Below are 21,719 nucleotides of genomic sequence, written 5' to 3'. Positions count from 1 at the left end.
GGGAGCACACAATAGCATGTTGTGGGTGAGCCGCCAATCTCCGAGATGCCAAACTACATCAGAGATGCACTGATTTGTAACATGAAACTAGTTTATTCTATGTTTTTAGAGGTTACAGTCATCTGGTCTGTTGGTTTGGAGAGGAAAAGACCTCTGTGGATGATTTGTCCACTTTTGTGTCAGGATCGGCTGCAGAATGACTTGGCAGAGATGGCTGCCATCTTGTTTTTACATGGATTACTGTATTGTACAAATGATCCTTCGGCATGTTCACTGACAGAAACTTTGTTACGACTTTTACCTCTCTAGATAGTCAAGTTTGATTGTCTTCTTGGCGCTCCGCGTGTCCATGAACGAGGACAACGGGTCTAAGTTGAGTAGAATGAAGTTTAAGGTTAAGTGAACCCAAAATGTGATGTCCTCATATGAGGACACAGGGTCTCAGGAGGATATATATATGACTTACCTTATACTTACCTGGAATGCTTGTGTAAGAAAGATGATTTGTCCAAAAGTTCATCTTAAATTTGGCTAAAATTTAACATTAGTGTAAGGGTGCTTTCAGACCTAGAGTTGTTTTGCTTTGGTCTGAATCAGGGACTCATTTTGTTCCAAAGTTGTATAATTGCCTAGAGTTGGTTCATGTTCTCACGGCAGCATTTACAAGCGGACCAGATCAAATGAACATTGAAGAAGAGTACACTTGCAAGATAAATGTGACACTTTCTAATGTCACAATGGAGGGACAACTACGCAGGTTGATTTTAGCGCTGCTCATCGTGGACTATATTGCTGTCATTGTTCATTTTAGTCAAACCATAGGCGCGGCTCCAACTAGAAAACTGACAGACTGTAACATGCTCATGTTTAACCCAAACAACGTGTCATGTGACTGCAGTTGGTTCAGATCCAGGTCGGAACACATTCTCACCACAAATGAACCGCACTAGAGTTCGTTTGTAACTGAACAGAGACCACCTCTTCAAGACAGTCTTGGTGTGGGTGTTTTGGTGCACACCCGACCGCACTGAGGGGGCAGACGAACTTGAGTTTGATTGAACCGAACCAAACAGGGCAGGTGTGAAAGCACCCTAAGTGTCTGATACCTACAGACACTCTGTCAAAGCAAGAGACAAAAAGCAGATGTAGCCCACTGTGTCACTGACAGCGCGGCAAATTCTAGGTACAACTTTAAGGATCTGAAACTCAGTGTTTTTGTGATTGACATCCCCAGAGTTGGAGCAGTATTGAGCTGCTTGGGTCCTCTTGTATTAAGAGGTGTTATACATACATCTTTGAGCCGGAGAGAATGAGGGAGAGGATACTGATCCAAAACTAGAGAGCAGAGAAAAGCAGAAATGCAAAAAGAAGAGAGAGGGGGAGAGGGATGTTTCTGGGCAGATACATCTCAGCTTTGGTCTATAGATGGCAGTATTCTTACAGAAACAGAGTTGGATGGAAGAGTGTCACTGAGTGGCTTCAGTGTGTGCTGCGCAGGCAAAACTCTGATGGGTAAGAACATTTTCTTTTCATAATGTAATGCAATATCCAGTTGCCAAGTGTCAATATTAAGTCAATATAGTCACTTATAAAGACTTCCAAATGGAGTGATAGAACAAAGTGTGTTATTATGTGTGTGAATCCTTCTACAGAGAGTTATCTAAACTGTGGAGTATAGTAAGTATGTGAGGAACTAAGGGCATCTTTTTGGTAAGGTGGTGATTTTAATTCATTTTTTAGATGTGAGGGTTGGTGCTTTGCATTTGAAGCACTTTGTTGAAGACACACAAAAATATAGCAGTGTTAGAAAATATGTCTTCCCTGTATATATATAGTCCTAAATGTTGCTCCAAGTCTCTGAATTCAGCACAAATGTTTCTTTAACGTATCCATTATTAATGTTTTTCTTTGGGCGGAAACAGTTAACACCATAATGAGCCGGAGTGTGAGGGGGCTGGGTTTAAACGCGCAGTGTGCCGGTGGCGGCGTACACACACTACTGTACACTGATGGAGCCGCTAATCTATGTCAGTCCGGCAGAGCCCTGTGAGAAAGCAACGCTGCGGGTCTGAAGCGACGCTGCGAAACACACACTCACACACACACCGGCCGGACGGACGATGATGATGGCAAAGCCTGACCGCGGCTTCTTCATCTAACCTTGTGCAGAGCAGCACCGGGAGGACGCTGAACCCCGAACTGAAGGAATGTGCCGTCTCTGACACGCTGTAGTAAAGTCCCATCAGGAGGTCAGCTCAGATGCTGGAGGCTCTGCTGCCAAGTTTACGCACCGAATCTGCGATCACTCGCCGCGATGAAGGTTTTGAATGAATGACGCCACCGCCGCCGCTGAACAGGTTCCGTAGCCACATGTACCGGAGGAACTAGTGAATGTAAAGGCTGCAGAAGCATCACCGAGAAACGAAGCTTGGTCCACACACAGCATTTGGAAACATTTTTTGGTTGGACTGTGGATGTGAGTGTAGCGCGTCAGTTAAAGCCTGAAGACAGACAGACAGCTGGAGGGGGGACAGGAGGACCGGGAGATCCAGTTTAAATGAAGAGGTGAGTGACTACGGCTTAAATGTGCAAATATTTGAATCCCACACAACACACACACACACAGTGTTCTGTAATTTCCCACACTGCGGAGAGACAACTGGACACAGGCATTTTCATGTTTCATTTTATTTAGGCTGCGGGCTGTGAGAAGGTAGCAGCCCGGGTTTAATATTTCATCACCACAGCTCACACTTAAATGAATGCTGATGTGTGGCCGTAAAATATTATGGTTTACAACCCCCCCCCCACCCGCGCGCTGTTTGTGCATATAAGATCATTGCACCTCCAGCTCCAGCAGGCTTTACGCACAGGTGTTGCTCTGGATCCTTTACTATCATTTATCCTCTATTCTCATTCATTAGAGCTGAGCTGCCTCCTCATGCACCGGTGTCAGTGAGTTACAATCTGCCTCACAGAGGTGATGCTTCCAGTTTGCATCAGAGCTGCTGCTGCTTTGTGTCTGTCAGACCTTATAGTGGAGTATTTAATGAAGTTAGTGGAGTTATTTCTAGTGTCTTGGTGCTTGGATTCCTCTCAGTGTGAGACTGTCTTGTGATTTTGATTTGCTGACCTTGATTGTAATTTCAAAATGATGCGTGCCCTTCTGTTCAGTGTCACAGGATTTGTATTTATAGACAACTTAATATTTTTTTAAGATGTATTTGACTAGTTGGAGGCGACAGATCTGGACATGCTGTCACTGCAACAAGTGAGCCCTCGGTCAGTAGTCAGAGCTGATTATCATCCTACTTTTTACATGCACTAAAATATATACACTGATTTGGTTTCACAAGGTCACCAATCTGACACATGTGAACATTTCCCTCGCCTCAAGTGGTTAGAATCAACAACAATCTGGTGTATTGTCGCCAACTGGCATCAATTTAGGACTCCACATCGACTCTAGACTCTCATCTGTCCCAATTCAGCAGATGCACCTACAAATCTTCATTCTCTGTCAGACTGCCAGCGCTCCGGCGAGCACCCGTGACAATGACTCTAAAGAAAATAAATGTTGTCTTAAGTAGAAAATTGCCTTACATTTGCATGAAAATAACTTACATCTGCCACGGCTGACGGGGAGCATATTAATCCCTCTGCTGGTGCAATCAAAACCCGTTCTTTCTTGGTGAGATCACTGCTTTTTTTTTTTTTTTTAACGTGCATGTGAAGCGTGACCCATTCACATCATTATTTTAATATCCATCTCAAAGTGAAACAGCAGTTTGACCCCAAAGCAGCCACCAGGGTGGAAATTGCTGCCTTTGGAAGAACAAACCAGCACTCAGCATTGGCTTGATTATCACATGCTGATTATATTCACCTAATTAACTCCAATCTAATGGAAAAAAAACACACATTCGCTGATAGTGTGGTGCTGCCGCTGAGCAATCAGCTCCTCTGACCGGCTGGCTATTCAGCAGCTGTTGTATGGCAGTTTTAAACACTTCTATTAGCTCTGCTTTGCTTCAAATGTATATCCATCATTTACAGTAACCTTACGTGACACCGGTTTATTGCTGCTAACTCGTTCTTTTGAAGGCGAGCTCATACAAGAGAATTGCTGTTCAGAATATTTTCAAAGCTGCTGTTGATCGTCTCAGTTTCTTCTGAAAGCAACGGATCGCAGCCGGTTTTGCTCTCTTTTTAAATAATGGAGGATATGAGCAAAGATGTTAAGGATTCTGCTCAATGAATCGCTTTCAAGTGATGCCTTTGAAGGCACGCCGTCCAAGAAAAAGCCTTTCGAGAAGCACAACATCACACATACGTCCAATCAATAAGGTTAACCTCGCCGAGCTGGAGAGAAATTGCCTCGGCTGGACAAACTTAGGTCGAGCTTTGTGGAGTAACGGTTGATGTTTCTCTGCCACTGCTTCTCCACTTCACCTCTCCGTAGGGGGCTGCGATATTTTTGATTGGATTTAGGGTGCAGCTGTGTGGTCAGAGAGGTACTCTGTTCTTAGTATTTCTGATGTCGGGCTGATTTGCATAAGTCTGTTTCCCCCGGGGGAAAATATTCAGGTCTTGCATTCATGGTTGTTTTCGGCTGTGCTCAAACACAAGATAAATATATATAACTCAGGGTTGTGCAGGATCTGGTCTTCACTCCAAATATTTCATGTTGACTTTAAAAATAGCTATTTTTGTGTGCACACATGAGCAACTCTCTGACTGTGAAATCTGTGCTCTAAAGAGGAATCGGCCCTCGAATGCACCCTGTGGATTGTTTTAAGAGCGTCTAATGCACCCTCTGTACAAGACTGCCTATCGCCATAGCTACCACCGCCACTGTCAGCATCTGTGTGCGACAAACTCTGCAGATTGGCGCACATGGCTCAAGAGCGTCCTCTGTTGATGAGCAGCAAAGAGCCCAAGTGACGAGCTGAGTTAATTGTGAAGGCCAGTCCACTCAGTGCCTCCTGATTACACCACGCAGCTACTACGATGACATTACTACCAAATTTCTAACTGCCTGATTTGCTGCTGAATGAGTTGCTGCCTTTTTGTGTGCTGTGTCACCACCAGCCTTCACGCAGCACACTGCTTGCTCCTCTCTGGATTCCCCCCTTAAGGCAGCCAGACTCACCACAGTTTAGCTTGAGAGATTTTGACAAGTCGTTGAGCATGCAGGCAGAATCCTTGACCTATTTCTTAATGAGTGAATACTGCAAACGCACTCAGCGGCTGTGTATTCTGAACCCCCACCTCCCCTCCCTACAGCAACCCCCACCATCCCAACTGTCTTTTGCTCGCACACATGCACACACATGGCAACACATGCAGATAATGGTGCTTTTGTGAGTTCACTGACTCATTCTCCCACAGATATAGGTCCTCCCTTCGCTATCTGCTGGAGTGAACAAACAGCGAGTGAGTGTTTGTTTTAATGCAATTGGCCTCCCGTCTTCCCCTCACTGTAGGCTGTTTATCTGAACCTCTCAACTGTCCAGCTGTCACAACACAGATCTCAATCTCTCTGACCCAAACACACACGCTCCACTCGCTCAGCCTTGTTATGCGCATGTTTGTGCGCCTGGGATCTGCGTTTATGGCGAGCACGCACGTGTGAGGATTGACATAAGGGAGATCTGGATCTGTGGTGACATTGATCAAGTGGAGTGCAGCCGGGTAGAACATTTAAGTCTGAGAGGGCTCCGGCGTCAGTGAAGATCACAACCTCCACGCGGCAGGCGGCTTCGTTTACATCCTCCTGTGCTCGCAGTCTCTACTCGGGATAATTGTACACAGCAAGAGTTTTTCTACCTGTCGCTTACGCTTCAAGCGGCAGAGATAGTCTCTCTAGGTGATGATTATCCTAACAAACGCTCGTTTTAAGCTGTTGTTGGTTGTAGAGGAAGCAGTCTGCTGATATGTTGATTCAGGAGTGTAGGAAGTGAGAAGTCTGTCTCTCTGCATCTGGAGTAACATGATACGAAACTTTGTTGCAGGGAGTCTGAAAATCATATGGGGCAGGTATCAGGCTAAAATTGGGAACTGGTGTTTGGAGAGTGTCCAACATGATAGCTTAAGTTAGAAAGCAAAGCATATTGATTTTCAGACTCTCTCCATTACATAGACGAACGTTAGATCTCTTTCATGAAGAAGCAGATGATTTTTCATGTCTGGGCTTACACTGTGCGCCTGAATACATTTGGTAAAAATGTTGTTTTGATGCATCTGTCCCTCTGCTCTGTGCCAAATAGTAAAATCCAATGTTGCGTATCCTCTTGTAAAGCCATTCCCTTGATGCTATAAGCATATAGATCTTAAGATAGAGCATTACTCTTTGATAATCCCCACACAATCGCAGATGTTAGAAAACACCACAGGACTACATTTAATGGTCTAGTCATGCTGCTGTAGCCGTTTTCATCATCTTGAGTAGTCGTGCGCGTTGCCTTCAGTGACTTATTGAATCGTTGAAACCGTTTTAAATTGATGACTACAGGCCACTACATTGTTAAGTAGCAGCTTGCCCAGTATGAGCAACACATAGCACAGAGTGCAAAAATCAATGCCACTCCTTTGCATTTCATTTTTCATGATACACAGGGAGACTGTACTTTCTGTTTTTTTTTTAAAGGCTGTGATTACTTGACAGAAAAAAAGAGGCACCTTTCCTGCTGTTTACTGAGCTTGGATTGTTTTACTCTGATAGGCCTTTTCACAGAGTTTCTTTTCCACATCTCTGTCAAGATGCTTTTTCTTTTTTTGCAAGAAAGCTGTGTGTGTGTCCGCAGCTCCCAGACAGGCTCCAGTCAGTCTCATCAGAGGTCCATCGGGGAACGGTTAACAGTCGTCCCTCTGCCAGACGCAACCGTGGCCGGTCCAGATCCTGCTCTCTCTATTGATGGCAGCAAGTTAGCAATGAACCCCAGTGTGCACTCTGCTGTCCCAGAGGCTTGCCAGCTTGCTGAAACAAAGCCTTTTGTAGGGCTGCTGAATCCAACAGATGGAGAAATGGACAGTAAATGAAAGTAGAGGCAAAGGGGAATAAAGGAATTTAGTGGAGCATGTTTGCGGGTAGGCATTTAGGCTACTCCTTTGGGAAGCGTAACACCCTCACAATGCAATACTGGCAGAACTTAAATGTTCTCTCGTTGACATGCTGCGAGAGCGGCTCTGGGCCCCAATGCGAGTGGAGAAGGCAGTCAGCTCACGAGGGCTCTCCAGGGCCTGGGAAGCCTTTATTAAGATGTTAATGGAACTGCCTTCATGACACATTTCCACGGGACAGGATCCCTCGCCTCTGCCATTCTTTAGTGCCTCAATCTGCCTGCCACAATCATCAGTCTCTCCCCCTCGCACAACAGCCTGTTTAGGCATTCAGCCCCATCTCCACATTCCCCTGCCCAGGCGCTCTCACTCTTTATCTGATCCCTGCTGTCACAAGCCATCCTATATTTTTACCACGTGTAACAAAATTACGCGATGCCAGCGATAAGGGCAGCAATCCTGGCATGGGGAGCCGCAGAATAACAAGTCTGGCTGTTTGTTTGTCACTGATCTTCACACCGGTTGGAAGTCAGACTCTCACCCCAGCAAGCCATGAGGGCTGTTATGATTTTTTTTTTTTTCCCCTCTACAAACACTGTCAGCTGGTAGCTTGTTTCCAGGACGCTACCTACACCGCTTCCCCTCATTCGCCATAGCCCTCAAGGCTGCCCACTGCAGCCTGAGCAGCTTATCAAAGCAACAACAACAAAAAGAGAGGGGGAAGAAAGACCTCGAGCTTTACATACAAATGCCTCGACTTCATTTTCATGAAAGGCACTGAATGCATTGTCTCAACCATTTTCTCTTTTCACATCCGTTTGAATATAAGTCAGTTTAGCCCGGCACCATCAATAATCAATTAGCTGGTGTCATGGGAGGATGTGCCGTTTTTTTGTTTGGTGGAAACTTGACAATAAGTGAGCAACAAAAAAGGAGCGGGAGAGAGAAGCAGAGTGGGAGGGGGTTTGTGTTAGACGCCAAGGGGCAGCTGTCAGGAGCAGATGACAGTGTGTGTGTGTGTGTGTGTGTGTGTGTGTGTGTGTGTAATTTGTGCTTGGCTGCGTTTGTTTGTGTCCATTTTAATTTATTTTTGTTTGACTGCGTGGCACATGTGTCTTTTGTGTGCGAGTGTGTGCTGCCTGTGTGGAAGATGAGGCACCAGGGTAGGCAGCGAGGGCAACACCATGCTGCGCTGCCCACACTGCCCCCTGGTGATGAGGATGCCCCGGCCTGCCACTGTCGCCATGGTTACTGCAGGAAAAGGGGTGCAGACATTGCTTGTCTAGTCTGCTCATGTGCCATAGGGGAGCCCGGCCAATGTCAGCTTTATCCTTCCACTGTATACTGTACACCGCCACCAAATTAGCATACAACTAGGACTTCTTTTCAACTCAAGGGGGGCTATTACGGCCATTAGCTCTCTCAGCCATTTCAAAGCAGTGTGTAATTTTCTTACAAGATTGACTCCTGGTACTATTTGCCCAGGAATGGTAAAATCCAGTAAGTTACTATATTTACATTAACTTAATTCTCCCTATACTTACTGGTTTTACACTGAATTTCGTCTTGGGGATGTAGGCAACACAAACAGTGGTGCCCCCAGAATTTTCTTAAAGGGGTGGCCAGATGGGGCCGCTGAAAATCTTGGGGTGTCACACCAAAACCAAAAGCCTTAACTGAATTTCAGGAATTTGACTATGCTATTGAAGTATACAGGCTTGTTGAAAACAATGTACCAGTCAGTGTTATGTGTCTATACATGTGAAGTGATTCATTGTTCTTCAGCTTTAATTTGAAGTAGTGCATTGATTATAAGGAACAAAATATTACTGGAAACAAGCCTTCTGGAGTTTACAGATAAATGGATACCCATAGAACCTATTTTCATTCAGATATCTTGAGGTGAGAGTTCAAGAGAGGGACCCATGGATGGATAACTGAACGGGCCTACTGGGCACAGGCCCAGGGGCCCAAAGTGTTATGGGGCTTCAGGTCACTCGAAGAGGGAGGGACTCAAAATGACCATAAAGAGACACACAAAGACTATAAAGAGATGCAAAACAGCTGCAAAGAGACACAAAGACACTCATATCACTACAAAAAAGGGAAAAACAACCACTAAGAGACACAAAATGACTACAAAGACACACAATATGACTACAGAGAGACACAAAAAGACTACAAAGAGACACAACATGACTACAAGGAGACACAACATGACTACAAGGAGACGCAAAATGACTACAAAGAGATGCAACATGACTACAAAGAGACACAACATGACTACAAGGAGACACAACATGACTACAAGGAGACGCAAAATGACTACAAAGAGATGCAACATGACTACAAAGAGACACAACATGACTACAAGGAGATGCAAAATGACTACAAAGAGATGCAACATGACTACAAAGAGACAGAAAATGATTAAAAAGACACTAGATGACCACCAAGTGACACAAAATTACTACAGAGACACAAAATGACTACAAAGAGACAAAATGACTACAGAGAGACACAAAATGACTACAAAGCGACACAAAATGACTACAGAGAGACACAAAATGACTACAAATAGACACAAAGTGACTTCAAAGAGACACAACGTGACTACAGAGAGACACAGAGTGACTACAGAGACAAGGTGACTACAAATAGACACAAAGTGACTTCAAATAGACACAAAGTGACTTCAAAGAGACACAAAGTGACTACAGAGAGACAGAGTGACTACAGAGATGCACAAAGTGACTACAAAGAGACACAAAATGACTAAAGAGATGCAAAACCACAACAGTAAGTGGCTGAACAACTTCAATTGTTTCTTGCTCCTATGTAGGAGAGGTGGTGGGGCCTTCTGCATGTCTGTGCCCAGGGGCCCCCTGTCTCATAATCCAGCCATGGAGGGACCCCTTTGAAAGTGACCATGCCAGTTTGTCCCTCAACAAAAATTAGCCTAATCTGGAGCATTATTTAACCCCTCCCCAACAAGGTATGCTGATGTGGTTGGTTCCAATGGATGCCTTTGGTTGTCTTGTTTCACAACATACCACTACCTTTACGCTAGCTTAAAAATGAGCATGTCACTGCCTCTGAAAGACTGTAATGTCAGCCTCCAATATTTTTTTTTGCCGGGGGGGCCAGTGGAGGGGTCATGGCCCCTATGCACTCCCTCTTTGGAGGCGCCACTGAGGACAAAGCTCAAACCTGTTTTTGCTGCAAGGCTCACTGGCATGTAGATACCTGCTCCTATGCTCTCGTCATTGTTACTATTTTGCAGTGACTCGTGGCCTTATCTGGGTGGAAGACTCTTCACAGTGTGAGGCAGAAGCCTAAACTCATCCTCAACCCTCAGACGAGAGGAGAAGAAAAGAAAAGGGGAAATATGGCCTTCCAAATTGATTCTTTAGTGAGATAGCAAACAGAAAATCCTGTCTGGAAAAGTCCTCCCCCTTCCTCTTCTATCTTCCTTCTCTCTCTCGCACACACACACACACACACACACACACACACTCTTGATAAACTTTTTCCACTGTTGTAGACCACAGTAAATTGAGCCAAATTGATGATGAAAGACCTCGAAACTCCCACAACTTCAAAACATAGAGTGTGGCCCGCTGTGGTGTCTTACTTCCCTGCGATGTTGATAGAAGCATAAAGGCAAACAGTTATGCTGAGTGACTCTGCTGCTGCTCACTGAACTGCATATGTGACTTATAAACATGGGAGGTCCATATAGTTTTAACTTGGATGCCTCATCAGGGAGGCAGTTACTGGGAGGGAAATAGAGGTGGGAGATATATTGATTATGCTCAATATATCCCAGCTTATTCCCTGTGGGATGAATTATATACTATATCATATCAGCAAAAACATCACCACTTCAGTATTTTGCTTAACTTTATTATAACAGTACTTTATTTAACTCTTTTTAACATAACTTAATTTATTTTACTATATTACAGTTCATTATTTAACTTTATTATTAAGACAGTATTTTTATTTAACTTTTTGTTACTACTGTATTTAAATTTGTAACATGATTTATTTACCTTTATTGTGCAGGACTTTATTTAACTTCATTCTACGTTATTTGACTCCTTGTAACAGTACTTTATTTAACTTTATTGTAACAGGACATTATTTACCTTTTATTAAACTTTATTAAACTCCATTGTAACAGTACTTTATTTAACTGTATCGTAAATTGACTTAATTTAACTTTATTATAACAGTACTTTATTTAACTTTATTGTAAAATGACTTCAAATAACTTTATTATAACAGTAACTTATTTAACTTTGTTGTAACAGTAACTTAACTTTATTGTAACAGTACTTTATTTAACTTTATTGTAAAAGGACTTCATGTAACTTTATTATAACAGTAACTTATTTAACTTTATTATAACTGTACTTTATTTAACTTCATTGTAAAAGGACTTCATGTAACTTTATTATAACAGTACTTTATTTAACTTTATTGTAAAAGAACTTCATGTAACTTTATTATAACAGTACTTTATTTAACTTTATTATAACAGTAACTTATTTAACTTTGTTGTAACAGTAACTTATCTTCATTGTAACAGCACTTTATTTAACTTTATTATAACAGTAACTTATTTAACTTTGTTGTAACAGTAACTTATCTTTATTGTAACAGTACTTTATTTAACTTTATTGGAACAGTAATTATTTAACTTTATTGTAACAGTAACTTATTTATTGTAACAGTACTTTATTTAACTTTATTGTAACAGTAACTTATTTATTGTAACAGTTCTTTATTTAACTTTATTGTAAAAGGACTTCATGCAACTTTATTATAACAGTAACTTATTTAACTTTGTTGTAACAGTAACTTATCTTTATTGTAACAGTACTTTATTTAACTTTATTGGAACAGTAATTATTTAACTTTATTGTAAAAGGACTTCATGTAACTTTATTATAACAGTAACTTATTTAACTTTATTGTAACAGTAACTTATTTATTGTAACAGTACTTTATTTAAATTTATTGTAACAGTACTTTATTTAACTTTATTGTAAAAGGACATCATGTAACTTTATTATAACAGTAACTTATTTAACTTTATTATAACAGTAGCTTATCTTTATTGTGACAGTAACTTATCTTTAATGTAACAGTACTTTATTTAACTTTATTGTAACAGTAACATATTTAACTTTATTGTAAAAGGACTTTATTTACCCTTATTAAATATCAGTAGCTTCTTTATTCAACTTTACTGTGACAGTAGTTTCTTTGCTAGTTTAGTAGTACAGCAGCCTACAGTTTAGAGGTGATTTCAGAATATCAACATATATACTGTATTATTTTGATATAGCCTAAAAATACTGCAGTGTTTTTCACAGGTCATATCTCTAGGCCCTGGAAGGAAGGATCTTGGATGTGTCATGAAAAGTTTGGTCTAAAGCTCCTGCCGCCAGTCCTGCTACTCCAGACTCTTTACTTTGGCCCAAGGTGATTTATAGTGTCCAGGCCGGGGGAAACGAACTCTCCCCTGGGACTACAGTTATGTTTATGCATGAATACATGACTCTGATCCACGCATAGAAGCCAGTGGGATAAAAGGGATGAAAGGTACTTAAAAAGTGAGCCAGCTTGTCATAAAACCCACACAGAGTCTGTTTGGATGTGTAGCTGCTCTCTGGCACGCTTGGGGCTAAACTGTTAATAACACTTTATAAATGTAATTGCTTTTGTTGTTGATTCTGACCTCGGCCCGACCTTTAAGATTATAGCTTTGCTCACCATAAACATAGGTCTTTGTGGAATGTGTGGGATACAGAGGAACAATAAATCCTGTTTTCCCCTGGATGCATTTCTGGGAGCCCGTCTTATCAAACGATATCAACAAAACGGCCATTGTGAATCACCCTGTACAAACTAAATTGAGCTACAGTAACAGTGTGCTTGGCAAATGACTGATATTTGTTCCTGCCAGCCAAACATTATCAAGATGAATCTATCGTAAAGGGGAAGTCAGATGTTGTTGTTTCAGTGCTCTTACTTCCTACTGCCCCTTCCTATCAAAGGGAAACACTCTATGTACTCAGTGGAACAGCGGGAGCTCGCCCAGACAGACGCATTATTCTGCCTCTGTCGCAGCCAATGAAATGTGAAACATGACAGCAGCGTCTTCATGTACCCTGCATTAGACAGACGGGAAAATCATTAAGAGAGACTAAGTGACATGATGCGATATCACGCCATGCAAAAACGAATAATCAAAAATCACTACGTCCTCACACATCAGCTGCAATGTAGGTCAGACGCATTGTCTTTTCTGTGGTGTTTAAGGAGAATGAATCAGGGTTTCTTAGACACTTATTCAGAGTGTGACAGTCGAGCCTTTTGCAGCAGAGGACTTTAAATCCTTGTGTTGTCCGTGAAGATGTTGATTAAATATGACTGCGCTGAAACATTTGCCTGCCTGAGGGAGGCAGAGGTAAAAGAAGGGGGGGGGGGTGAGGAAGGCAGGGGACTGGGCAGGTTTGTACTTGAAAGCAATGAATGAGCATCCTTTCTTGTCTTAATCTGCAACAGTTAGGGATTTACACTACGGGAGCTAATGCTGTTAACAAGCTGATCCACACAGAAGGTGCATTCAAAGGATATTTGCCATGTTAACTGCAGCCTCGACTTTACCTGACACACCTTTGTTTCCATGTTCATCTTGCAGGGAGGGTAAATCTGGGAATTAAGGAGATTTTTTTCCCTCATTGCAGAAGGCATCTCTGAGCTTGTAGGTACAATGTTTACTGTTAAGTACTTTGCACAAGCCTCATTGCCTCTACTTGCTGCGAGCCCTCCCCCACATTTCACAGAGAACATGTTCAACCTGACAGGGGTGAATAGGTGAGGGAAATTTGCATTTTATTACAATGCATGCACAATGTTTCAGGCGCTATTTTTTTTGTGTGAACATAATGTTGAATATAAACAATTTGCTTTTGCAGGGTTTTAATGAATGTTTTTATTTGCAAACAAATTTCACATATCACTGAGGAGAAGATCAGCACAATTAGGCATTTGTTTTAGTCATCTCTTTTTCGAAGGCTACAGTAAATGGTTTGTTCTTTGTTTTTTTTTTCTAAAGCTGGTGATTAACAGTATACTGTGTAATCTCCTCCGCGTCCACACTCCTCCCTTTCTCCTGCTTCCTCTCTTCGCTCTCTCCTGTTTATTTGGGGGAGTGGAAGAGTGAGAAACGGTGAGAGTGAGCTGGGTGGAGGGATGCCAGAGGGGACTGGCATGTGGCTTAGATGCTGGGAAATGTCAGCACATTTTCACATTCACCTGCGTTTTGGGACCTGAGCCCGCATTCAGCTGTGCATCCTGAGACAGAGAAGAACATTAGAAAATAAAAATGAGGACAGGCTGCTGGGCAACTGTTGAATAGGTCCAGTGTAAAGTACACATTAGCACATTCTTATTCATGTCAGCGCACACACACACGCTTCTTCTCACCACAGTGTAAATCCTTCATGGATTCCTTGAGTGCAGACATTGACAAGCCCGATAAAGGACACCTTGCCTTTGTTTGTTTTGCCAAGGCTACAGAGCTCATGGGTTGTGTCGTACAAAGCGTGAGTTGCTTCAATGGCTTAAGGTCTGAAAAGCTGAAATGCTGCATGTCTGCCTGCCTGTCTGACTCCCTGAGGCGCTGAACATGTACAGTAGCTCTATGTCAAGGTAAACAACCCCGCCTCTCTTTGTACACTGCTCTTTGACGCAACCAATCATAATAAGGACGGTGAAGAGAAGAGAGCAAAACTGTCGACTGAAGGACAGCCAGACAGATTTTACTGCAGGGGCCATTATTCCAGTGCAGTTGCTTTATAACAGTGCGAGAGCCACAAAAGAAACCTGTTTCTAACATTATGCGATATCTGAGCCGCTTGTAACGTTTGGCAATAAAGGGTCTTTACTAGGGAAGTGTTTAAATTAAAGGAGACGGAGAGGAATTAGCTGCAGAATAACGGCACTATTTAAAGTGCATTAGTAGCCAAGGTGTATGACTATTTAACTGAAACACTGAGTAACACTGAGAGCTCTCATCCACAAGATTACTTTGAGGGAGATTATACAATTGATACTCCATTTCAGTTGTAGATGGGAGAATAATTTTCCGAAGAATGTAAATATTGGATTCATATGAGCGACCTCTAAAATGAAAGCCACATTTAACACCTGCTAAAGACAAATGATCATATTGCTACTGCAGGCTCATATGTTGAGCTTATGACTGATCAAGGTCAGCGGCCATTCAGTAGGACTTAAAGGGACAGTTCACCCCCAAATCAAAACACGTCTTTTCCTCTTTACCTGTAGTGCTATTTATCAGTCTCAATTGTTTTGGTGTGAGTTGCAGAGTGTTGGAGATATCAGCCGTACAGATGTCTGCCTTCTCTTCAATATAATGGAACTAGATGGCACTCAGCTTGTGGTGCTCAAAGTGCCGAGAACGACTTTTAAAAAACTCAACATCAATGTCTCTTTCCAGAAATCATGACCCGGTTACTCAAGATAATCCACAGGCCTTGTTGTGAGGAGTTCCATGTAGGAACTATTTTCTTTCTACTGAACTACACCTCCAACCGTATCACTGCGCAGAAGGAAGTGTGCATCTACTGCTAGCTCACCTAGCACCACTGAGCTAGCTAACGTTACAGCTCGGGCAAGGAGGACACTTTTAATGTCGACATCTTGTACTGTCATGAGTCTCTTTTTCATGAGTAGATGCACGCTTCTATGGAACTGTTTTCTTTCTACCTAACAATTGACAACTATATCAGCACGCAGAAGAAAGCGTGCATCTACTCATGAACAAGAGGCTTGTGCTCATGACAGTATTAGATGTAAGCAGTTGATGGGTGTAGTTTGGTAGAAAGAAAATAATTCCTGCGTGAAATTGTTCATCAGCCTCTCGTTCATGAGTAGATGCACGCTTCCTTCTGTGTGGTGATATGATTGGCAGGTGTATTTGGTTGAAAGAAAACAGTACCAAGGAAGTGTGCATCTACTCATGGACAAGAAACTCATTCTTGTGACAGATATTGAACATTAATGGCGTCCTCCGCGGCTGAGCTGTAACGTTAGCTAGCTTTGTGGTGCTAGGTGAGCTAGCAGTAGATGCACACTTCCTTCTGTGCAGTGATACAGTTGTCAGGTGTAGTTCAGTAGAAAGAAAATAGTTCCTAAATGGAACTGCTCACAACAAAGTCTGTGTATTATCTTGAGTAACTGGGTCATGATTTCTGGAAAGAGACATTGCTGTTGAATTTTCAAATGTGTTTTTTGGCACTTTGAGCACCACAAGCTGAGTGACATCTAGTTCCATTATATTGAAGAGAAGGTTGACATCCCTGTGGCTGATATCTCCAACACTCAGCAACTCACCAAAACAATCTAGACTGAAAAACAGCACTACAGGTAAGAGGAAAAATATGTATTTTTGATTTTGGCATGAACTGTCCCTTTAAAGAGCTGGCTGTGAGAATGCACTGAGCCTCTGGTACAAAGCAGAGGAAGAAACAGGGAGGTCTGAGTTTTCTTTACTCGTGACACTGAGTTAGACGGGAACAGGAGAGGAAGCTGGAAGGGAGGGTCGGAACAGGAAGGCAAACTGTTTTCATAGAAGTCAAGGGCGCAGTGTGCCAGCCAGAGGTGTAATTCGGTGACACCAGGGTCAGTGAAAGACAACTTGGGAATCGCTGACTAACTAGCCCTGCCCAGTATAGGCCTGTAGATGATCTAGGTGCGTGTGGAAGCGTAATACTCCAGACTAATGGGAAAACTCTCTCATTGACTCAGAGTCAGTCCCAGGCAGACTGAAACAGCAGTGAACCAACCACCAAGTGTCCTAATTAGCCCACTTCAGCATGTTAGTCTGCCCCAGCTGCTCCTATTTATGTTACTGATGAAATGCTGAATGGGGCTTTTTTTCCCCCCTTCGTTACATTTTCTCGAGGGTAGCAAATAGTCGATTTTATCGTTTTTCTCTTTCCTGTTATTGCACTTTTTTTGCTGGAGTATGATTATATGTTTTGCCTTCTGCTGATGCAGTGTGCGGAGGAACAGCAGCAGCAGGGCTGTTTTGTTTGGCTGAAAGGGTGACTGCCAAGTTCCCGACCCCGTGTTTTGCCCCCATCTCCCCCTTCGACTAAGAAACGACATAATGTGGTGATAGGAGGAAATACTCGGGCTGCCCACTGCTGTGTTTATGCTGACTCTAACGTGAGCATCAATTTCATCCCATCCTCTGCCACAGCACACTTATCATGGAGAGGTTTCAGTTACATCTCTCAATTGGATGGAGAGGGTGCTGGCTTGCTTGCCCAAGCCTCATTTTACTGCCTCACTAAACCCGTGGCCCGGTATGATCGCTTTTAAAGCAGTCAAGCCACAGCGTCTCTCCCCCAGCTTCATCATCTATGTGTGCGGTCTAAGGAAAAAGTTAATGCGAGGTAAAAGCTGCCACTGAGGAATCCAGATCGCCTGGATTTTGGCATTGGTCATACTGACCAAGCATGGGAATGCTCTTTTCTTTGATTTATTTCCAGTTATTATTTCTCTGTCTGTTCATGTTCTTTATTGCTCTCTTTTTTTTTCTCTCTTGATATTGCGCTTTTCCTCTCTCCCCTCTTTATTGCTCTTTCTCTCGCCTCTCTCTTTTTGGCTGTCGGGTCTTTTTGTCTCTCTCACTCTGTCTTTTTGCACTATGGGATCTGGTCCCAGCCTGCCTCACTTCCTTAACAATGAAGCAGATGCTAATTTTAATCATCTTACTAGCAGAGATTAGTCTTTGATCAAACTTAATGCTCAGAAAGCAACTGCTGCATTCGGCTTCAGAGGGAGAGGGAGGCTATGCTTGTAAATGCGATCTGGTGACTAAGGCAACGCTGGATACTCAATGTGAGCGCTGTTACACTTAAGCCCTTTATACATGTATTTCTCTTGCCCAACATTTTACATGATGCGCAGTCAAAGCATTGTAAGAATTACCAGAGCTGGATTTAGACAATTCCTGCTATGAATGTCAATGTTTTTTCCCCCCACTAGACCTACTTATGCGCATGCAAGTGTGTGTGATTACATCGATGACATGCTTTCCAGAGAGGCCTCTCCGCCGGGTGCCTATATCAAGATGTAGTACAAGAAGAATACTGACGGACAGTTGTATGAGGCTCGGTGGCCACATATAATGGATGCTCTCCAGTGTCTGTCTGAGGAATATGGATGGCCTGACTATCTCTGTGTTATATCTACAGCAGAGCAGGGGACAGATTCAGGAGCCTGTGGCCTGTGAAAATGAGTGTGAAGCACTTATTCCCAGGTTCACTGATGTAGTGGACCGGCTGTAGTAGCTCTTCATACAGCTCCAGCAGAGCGGCTCTGACAGCCATGAGTCTTGTACAGTATAAGCATCCTGCAAGTGTGCTCTGCGGCAGTTGCCTCTATCTCTTTTCAGGATGTTTGACTTTTCTTGGTTTAGTAAAAAAGGATGTAACCCTACCCCAGAGTTACTGCAGGTGTAATGACTGGAGGAAAAGAAGGGTTAAAGGAATACTTCACCTCCTATATGATCATTAGCATATCAGTTAGTCACTCTGTGTTATGTTAAATTTGAGAATTAAACTTTGTTTTTCTAGCATGTCCTCCAGTGAACGAAGAATCCAAAAAAGGAGAAAATTCCATCTGACAACAGCAAAACCATGTCAAACTGTTTACAGACTTCAAACGACTCATGCAATATAATCCAAGTCTTATTTATCCAGTCGTTCCGTTCAGTACTTCCCAAACAGACAGCCTTTTCTAACACAGAACTGAACTTAAAGTGAAACTTATCTACAATCTCTTTAAAGCCATGCTCCACTGCTGTGTAAATATTGGCAGCTACTTTATAGTTTTACACATAGTTTCCACTTACATACTGTATGTGTACGGAGACAAGGCAACTGGAAGTCCATTTATTCCTATAGAAATCTCTGTGAAACTGGTCAGGAATTTGCCGCAGGTGCATTAAAAAAATAAATAAATTCTGTGGATTTCCGAGAGACCGCATGACAGTGTGCTAGCTTAGCTAACAGGCTGCTAACAGGCTATTTTCCTCCTTTGTCCCGGTAATGTTCCAAGCTCATATTCCAAACTACTGGATGGTGAAAAACGGAAAACTAGACCCTTATCCATGGCTACAGGTAGTTTCTATCAGGTTTCTGTCCATCTGTAAAGAAATGCACTTCCTTACATTGGACACTAGAGGCGTCATGCGTATATAAACGGATCTATGGACACCAGTCTCCTGAAGTGGAAACAAGGCAATAGTCTTAAGACGAAAATACCTATCAGTTCTAGTCACATTTTTATCTGTCGTAGTTTTAGTCTACTTTTAGTTGATGACAACTCACAACGTTTTAGTCAACGAAAAGTCATTCAATTTTAGTCAATTTTTAGTCGTTACTTTTACCCACAATGTTTTGCTCCTTGAACTTATTCAATTAGGCTAAAACAGCTATCAGAAATTTGAATCAAGGTGACAGGTTACATCAGTCATCCACAATCAGACACACACGGCTGCTTATTCACTGTCGCATTACAGTTCACAACTCACGCTAACCCCTGACGCTGTTCTGATGTGAGTGTTGTGCAGGCTAGTGAAACATCATGGCGCTGACTATTTACTGGAGTTTAACAGTCCTTTAGTGCTCCGATCTCATACCGCTCATATCAGAAAATACCTGCAAGCACGGCCATGCTTGGCTTCCTAGTATTTTTCTGATATGTTTCATAAAATAATTTGTCCTCTGGTCTCATTTCGAATGTCTGATAGTCCACCGCTAACATTTAAGTCCCGTCTTATTTGTCATTGAAAACAGAACATGCATATTGCTATGGTTTTTGTAATCAAAGATCTATTTTTGGCTCATCAGCATCACTGATCACAGGAGCTGCTGCCGCCACAATTGGTAGTTTGTGCTATTGTGTGATTTTGGATAACCTGAAGGAACCCTTTGAAACGTCAAAGTCACTCAATACCATCAACAAACTCATCGATGGGTGAGTAACTGATATACAGATGGTCATTTGGGGGGTGAAGTATTTCTTTAAGAAAGGTAGAATCAAGGAAAAAAAACACACTAGGCAAATAATTTTCTGTGGCATCCAAGGCTTTTCTGTGCTGCCTGGCTGTTTAAGGCCTCAAAATATAATCCCAAGAAGTCCACAGAGCCATTCCTCTTCTCCCTCCTGTCCCTGTGACTTTGAACATAATGAGCGTTGGACCTCTTCCCCCTCTGATCCTTCGCTGTTCTCCGTGCTTCATCACAGCGGTGGACGATAATGCTCGTACAAACGCTGCCTCCACCTCTTGCATATTATGAAGCACAATACTCAACCTTCACAGCTGTAGTGAATAATACCAGGCAATGCTATTACTTTGCCAACATGCTATTTTTCATCATAGACCTTCTAGGTCACCATGACATTCCTTCCTTCCTTCCTTCCACCTCTCACTGCTGCTCACCCATCCTACTACAGTACGAGCAGGTGGGGAGCAGTTGTGCCACATGTGTAATAAATGTGCTTCACAGTATTTTGTGCATGCCTGTACTCCAGGGCACATGCTATACGTCTCTGCTGTGAAAACTCCCCTGTCTGTGAATTTTTGCTGAGTTTCAAAAATGTTGTGCTCTATTTTTCTACAAAGAAAAAAATGGCCATTTTAGAGCATCCTCGTCGACTCATTTTGCACCCATACGGTATCATAATTCAGCAGTACACTTGTGCTATTAAATAAACATCTGATTTTCTTGGCAAGGTTTACAACAGTTCCTAAAACTTCACACTGGTGTGTTTATAGTAGTGATATGCCTGCCCGACTCTCAGGACACTGGCTCACAGGAAACCAGCCAGTGCTGATTTTCCACCGCATCCCAGCCAGCACTGCATCCTGCACGGGGTTCACACGGAACAGGGCCGGAAGGCACGCATGTGCGCTTCAGCACTGCTCCAGCAAGTCGCTCAGTCAGTCAGCCAGCTTGCTCTCGCTGGCGCTCTGTCCCATCCTATTCTGTCCTGTCCTGGCATGGCCTGGCAGCGGCTGCCGCACTCTGGAGGACGATCAGGTGGATTTTTTTTCACAGCCAGCATGCGCAAGGCTGAGCTAATGCCTACTGCAGTGCTCACTACTGTTTTATTATTCATATTCATTGCAAGTCCTAGTTGGACTTGCATACAAATGTAGTGTAAGCTTTTCTCTGAGCTGTGGTCTGTGACAGCAGTTTTGAAACTTTGCGTCCCTTTGTGCCAGACTTAAACCATTTCTGTAATTTCTCAAGAAACATGCCAAACCAGTCTGTGCAACTCAAGTTTTTTCCTGTCCTGTTGCTCATTGCTTTTAGAGAACATGTACCAGCACATTATCCTCTGTACAGTGAACCCACTGAACACTGTCATATATTTATTTAAAAGTCAACATTATTATGAATTATTGTGATGTAGGCTGCTCACAGTTGCACTACAGCCGTGGCACATATGGGCTCTGTTCTGTGCTGCCTGTTAAAATGACTATAAAGTCTGCAGTACAAAGAGAGATGAGCAGCATTGTTCTGTTCTGTAGTGAG

General features: G+C 42.7%; 1 protein-coding gene across 1 annotated transcript in view; it reads left to right on the top strand.

The window, feature by feature from the left end:
• Positions 1-1,994: 1,994 nt before the first annotated feature.
• The window catches only part of plxna2 (plexin A2), a 274,068-nt gene continuing 254,343 nt past the window's right edge, over positions 1,995-21,719 (top strand). The window contains exon 1 of the mRNA XM_033629173.2: positions 1,995-2,565. The gene's annotated coding sequence lies outside the window, so the exon portion shown is untranslated. The remainder of the gene's footprint in view (positions 2,566-21,719) is intronic.

The sequence above is a fragment of the Epinephelus lanceolatus genome, chromosome 8, assembly GCF_041903045.1.
Source record: "Epinephelus lanceolatus isolate andai-2023 chromosome 8, ASM4190304v1, whole genome shotgun sequence".
NCBI lineage: Eukaryota > Metazoa > Chordata > Actinopteri > Perciformes > Serranidae > Epinephelus > Epinephelus lanceolatus.
This window is presented reverse-complemented; position numbering and strand designations above follow the sequence as displayed.